Genomic DNA, 5,712 nt, shown 5'->3' on the forward strand with positions numbered 1-5,712 from the left:
GCTCACGCATCCTAGGCTTGCAGAGCCAGCTGCTGCTGCTGCAGGACTCGTCAGCTCCCTACACAGGATGGTTAAGCCGGCGATGACACTAGAAGCAAGCACTAGTTTGTCTCTGAAGGTGCGGCGGCCGGTCGATTTGAGAGATCTCTTCGGCTGGCCGCATTTCGAGTGGGGACGGACAGAAACTTTTTACCCAAAATGAGGGAAATTGGCTTCGGCCCCATAGACTTTATTGCCTTCCCCTGGGCTGGCATTAGTAGACCCTAGTAAGGAGAATAATAGAGCGGCATGGTCATCCGAAGAACTTAAAAACAAACATACAGAAGGCCTTTTTTTCCCGCCATACATACATAACTACAGATTTTATATTTATTTAAATACATATATAAAAATAAACAATCTTAAATCTATCTTTAATCTATATCTACAAGATCTATAATTCAGAAGTAATCTATATCCTACATAATTAATAAAGATAGATAGGATTCACATACATACATACACACTGTATGCAAATGAGCCAGGTGTTCTACAGGCTGATGTCACTCCCTTGTGATGTAATCAATTTAGAAGCATTAATACCGGGCTTGGCAGCCATTTTAGTCAGTCTCAGCTTCAGCTGCGAGACGGGAGATGGGAGATGGTCTTATCTCCTCCAAGAAGCTGCAGAACTAACTGGATCATTTGTATTTTATTCAATATAGGTTTTATTGGTTTCATGGAGGGGGGGAAACTTTTGCCTTATCTCAAAGCAATGGAAAAAAAACTTTGACAATGAAACTTAAATAAATTTCGAGTGAGTTGAACTGTATAATGTTTGTCTGTGATATTTTATAAGGTCTACAAACAGGGGAATGAGGGGAGGGTAAGGGGGGGGAATGGTAAGGGAGGGTAGGTATCTATGACACGGGAGAAAGAGAAAATAAAACAAAAGGGGGGCTCCAGGATGGTTGTTTCTCTTAACAGTTGTGGTTTAAACGTGTTACTCACATGCCCCTGTCTATAACCACCTAGTAAATAGGGGTGAGCTCCGGGCATCTATCCATATCGCGAGGGGGTGATTCAATTTATCATAGCCTGACGGCTCATCTCGAAGCCTCATCCTCTCCGTACGCTCTATTTCGTGGATCATTGTTATTTTTAGTGGAGTGCATTTTTTATGCAGCACACAAGGGGGAGACAGCGGCCTACCAAAATCTAGTTGGCTGCTGCTGTGGCTTTTTAAAAATTATGTTTCTACAAAAGGTAGGTTCCATTCGTCCAGGGTGAGGAATAGGCAGGGAGGTTCCGTTTTTGCCAGCTGGGGAATGCTTATAGGCAAGGCCTTATCCCTGGTGGTGCATGTAACGTCAGACCACGTTTCAGACATGCAGCAGCAGCGGCGGTGGCAGCAGCAGCATTCAGTCAGTCAGTCAGTGGCTCACAAACGAGCTCCATGCAAGTTTACATTAAACAGACACATTTCTTTCTTTACTGTATTGACTGCGGTCTGTAATCGAGCGGTTGAACTGTTTGTGTCCATGCATTGAATAAAGCAATACATCCTTGTAAAGTAGACGTCCGTTCGTTGGAGTTCTTTGCTCCCCGAGTGTTGCTCCATCTCTAAACGTTTGCCTGGATCTTCATGGACGAATACTGCCCATCCCACGTGGAGCGTGTATCTCAGCCCGCGTGGAGTGCTGCAGTCCAATGAGGTATTCCGTGCTACATAGCAAGCCTTGGGCCTGTGTGATTGGGGGTCAGCTGCTGTCTGTCCACTCTGAAGCGCGCATCCGGGGCAGGCCGGGCGGCCTCTTTTCGACTACCAGCGACTGCATGCAGGTCACTCACACAGGCTGGTTGGAATGGCCTAGCATTATCCTGATCCGAAGGTGTAACTTGAAGCTGCTGCGGGGCCTCAGTACAAAGTCTGGGACTGGGCCCCCAAACTATAAAGCTTCATTGATAGCATTGGTTTACAATGTGGGGAAGAGAGACTTTATGCGCCCCCAAGGGCTCCGGGCCCCAGGTGCGACCGCACCCCCTGCACATACACCCATGACCCGAATACGTGGCGCATATAGACACAGGCTGCCATATGAACTGGTGTGTGTGTGTTTTGCTTCCAGTTGTACCTGTGCTGTGCACACTCTGGCAGACGCAGCTGCTCAGTGGATACAATGTTGCGAGCTCCACGGCAGCAGACGGGCTGAGTGTCAATCAAAGTGCTTGGTTGTTAGCAACCACAGCTGCGCTGCACCTCTTGCTCGCCGTTTCTGTTTTTGAATACTGAAATAAGAAAGGGGGTGCACCGGTCCTGGAGGTTCTGCAATACCAGGTCAATGCGCGGAGTGGACAGAGCAAGCTCTTTTTCCAGCTCCCTGTTCTGAAAATCTATTTAATATATGGTCCCCAGATAGGGGACGTATCAGATATTAAATTGATAACAGATTTTTTATTTATTTATTTTTCCCCTCAGATAGGGTTAGAAAACTCCTTCACTTAAACGCTCAAGTGAAACTTCACTCACATGACTACTGCCATGGAAAATGTAACGCCCGTAAGCTCTTTGCACAAAGGGCCCAACCTCCTCAGAACGTTCTGTGCGTAGGAGCAATTCCAGAATAGATGTGTCACACTTTCAGAGCCGTTACACTGCTGCCTTGGGCATGCCTCATTGGCTATTAAGCCCCTGTTCCTTTGGAACTCTCTGACTGGTGGAGCACCATGTAGGCTCTGCCACACAACCTCAGTCTGTCTGTTGGTCATCCCATTCATCCGTACTTTCTCCCAGACTTTCTGCACATCCTTTCCAGCAACCATGTTTATCTCACACATCCCCTCTCTCACTTCAATCATTCTCACAACCAGACGCTTATTCCTTAACATACTCACTTCTAGCTCATTCAACTCATACTTCTCAACAAACTTCACCAACCATTCATACCACTTAGGTACCACAAACGCAACAGGCTTCCTCAGATCATACTTACACCACTTCAGTCTCACAAACCGTCTCCCAGCCAAATACCTCAACATGCACGACCCCTTCCCCTCCCTCTCAATCATAGCCAACACAAACACCAATGCATTCACCCCAAAGTACACCTCCAAGTTCGGAAAGCTCATGCCTCCATTCCTCCAGCTCTTAACCACCACTTCCCTTCTCAGTCGCTCCATTTTGGAATTCCAAAAGAATACAAACAAAATTCTGTTCCACCTTCTAAGATACAAATAATCAGGTGGAAAAACCAACGCTATATACAAAAAGATAGGCAAGATTATGCTCTTGATAATCACTATTTTCTCCACCAAACTCAAACTTCTCAGCTTCCAAAAAGTTAGCCGAGCCTCCACTCTCTTCATGACCTCCTCCCAACTATCTTTCCCGTCTATACTGTCATTAAATAGGACACCCAAAATCTTAATTGGCCCAGTGACCACATTCATACCTAGATCCCTTACACTACCGCCCCCATACACTTTACACTCACTCTTCAACCAATTCACCCGGAACGCAGACGCACCACAAAAAATAGAAACCAATAATTTAACCCTTCTCACCGCACATTCTGACTCACACACCACACATACATCATCCATATACGCATTCACCTTCCATTCTTTCCCCTCACTCCCAGGAATATGGATTCCTCTCACAATCTTATCCATTCTCACCAAGCATAACAAAGGCTCAATTGCGCATATGAAGGCTACCGGGGATAGCGGGCAGCCCTGCCGCACGCCAGAAAACACATTCACCCTCCTACCAACACGTCCATTCACAAGCACTCTACTATAGATCCTTTCATACAGACTTCTGACTCTCCCTACAAACTCACTTGGAAAACCCATTCGCACCAACACACTAAACAAAAACCCATGCGACAACCTATCATACGCTTTCTCAAAGTCTAACCACATACACATCTTTCTTCCGACTCTTAAAATCCCACAACACATCTCTCAACAAAGCCAGACTCTCATGCACACGTCTCCCAGGCACCGCACAAAACTGATCCTCAGGGTGCGTTCACACAAGCGCATAAACGGCGCGTTATTGCGCCCAATTGTATAAACGTGACCATCTGAGGCATTGGTTTCCAATGTATTTGTTCGCACGGGCGATTTTACGGCGCGTAAAAACGGCAACCCGAAAAAAAACGGAACATATGCGACCAAAATACGCGCCAATGCATATTCGATGGCCGAAAAGATAGTTTGCAAAGTAGGAACAAACGATAATACGCTTTCTAGCTCTGGTCATGATCGCCGAAAAACGTTCTTTCCGGTGATTAAACGCTGCGCACATGCGAACGTAAATACGCCTACGCTCGTGTGACCGCGCCCTCACACACAACCCACTCAACCACATCACGCATCCGATTGGCAATTAGCTTCGCATATATTTTATAATCAGCGTTTAACAACGTGATTGGCCGCCAGTTTTTTAGACTTCTGCGATCTCCTTTTTTTGGGATTAACACAACCACTCCCTCACGCATACTCTCAGCCATCCCAACATTCTCCCACATGTACTTACATACCGCACAGACATCCATCCCAACCACACTCCACAACATACGGTAGAACTCAATCGGAAGACCATCCGCACCAGGCGTCTTGTTAGCAGCCATACTTTGCACCACCTTCCACACCTCCTCTGTAGTTATCTGCCTCATCACATATCCTCTCTCAGCATCCCCAAGCTTTCTCTCAAGCACACTCAGCACATCACTCTCCAGCCTCTCATCCCTCCACTTTTCCGCATACAACTCATCATAGAACGCAGCCACTTCCTCATTCACACCATCCCCCTTCAGCTCACATCCATCCTCTTTCACCAGCACATCAAGAGCAGGTTTTTTGGAAAAAACTTTCTTAAAAAAGAACCTAGAACACTTTTCATCCTGTTCCATTTTGTCTAGTTTGGCCCTGTACATTATCCCTCTCCCTTTCTCTATCATATACGCATTAATTTCTCTTCTCACACATACCAACTCATTCTGCACATCCATACCACTTTCTCTCAACTTCTACAACAAACATAATCGGGCATTCAGTTTGGCAAGCTCCTCCCTCCTCCGTGCTGCCAGCCTATATCCAAGTGTCTTGAAGAACCTCTTTGTTTTCCCCTTGACCCACTCCCACCACAGTTTTATGTTTGTAAAGTCTCTCTTTCTCTCACACCACCTCTTGTACTCACACTCATACTGACTGCGGACGTCCTTATCCGCCAAGTGGCTGATGTTTAATTTCCACAGCCCCCTCCCATGAATACCCCTCACATTCACATCCAACTCACATACCAGGCACTCATGATCCGAGAACACCACCGGCTTCTGCTGATAAGACAACGGCACCAAAATTATCTGAAATAAAACAATAATCCAAACAAGAATGGATCCCCCCTCTGTCCGAATGATACGTGTTCAATTTAGGATTAATATTACACAAAACTTGCATATCCTGCATATGAAAAAAAAAAAAATCACTTGTTATCTCGGACAGGGTTTTCCCAGAAATATCAAAGGCTTTTTTTGTTAATGTCACAGTTCATGTCACCAATCATAACGACCGGCATTCTACCTTGATTAAAATTTCATTTTTTCAAACAGCAATTTTCTTTCATTTTTGTCATTTGGCGCATAAACATTAACCAGCAAAAACCTGTTGCCCCTGTAGGTCATAACAGCGGACTGACATCTACCCTCTTCAATAATTGTATAGCTC

The 5,712-nt window shown here is 45.6% G+C and overlaps 1 non-coding gene across 1 annotated transcript; it reads right to left on the bottom strand.

The window, feature by feature from the left end:
- Positions 1–2,280: 2,280 nt before the first annotated feature.
- LOC136574169 (U2 spliceosomal RNA) lies at positions 2,281–2,466 on the bottom strand. Its single transcript, XR_010786274.1, has one exon. It is a non-coding gene; the product is annotated as a U2 spliceosomal RNA (small nuclear RNA).
- Positions 2,467–5,712: the final 3,246 nt, after the last annotated feature.

Source organism: Eleutherodactylus coqui, chromosome 7, assembly GCF_035609145.1.
Source record: "Eleutherodactylus coqui strain aEleCoq1 chromosome 7, aEleCoq1.hap1, whole genome shotgun sequence".
Taxonomy (NCBI): domain Eukaryota; kingdom Metazoa; phylum Chordata; class Amphibia; order Anura; family Eleutherodactylidae; genus Eleutherodactylus; species Eleutherodactylus coqui.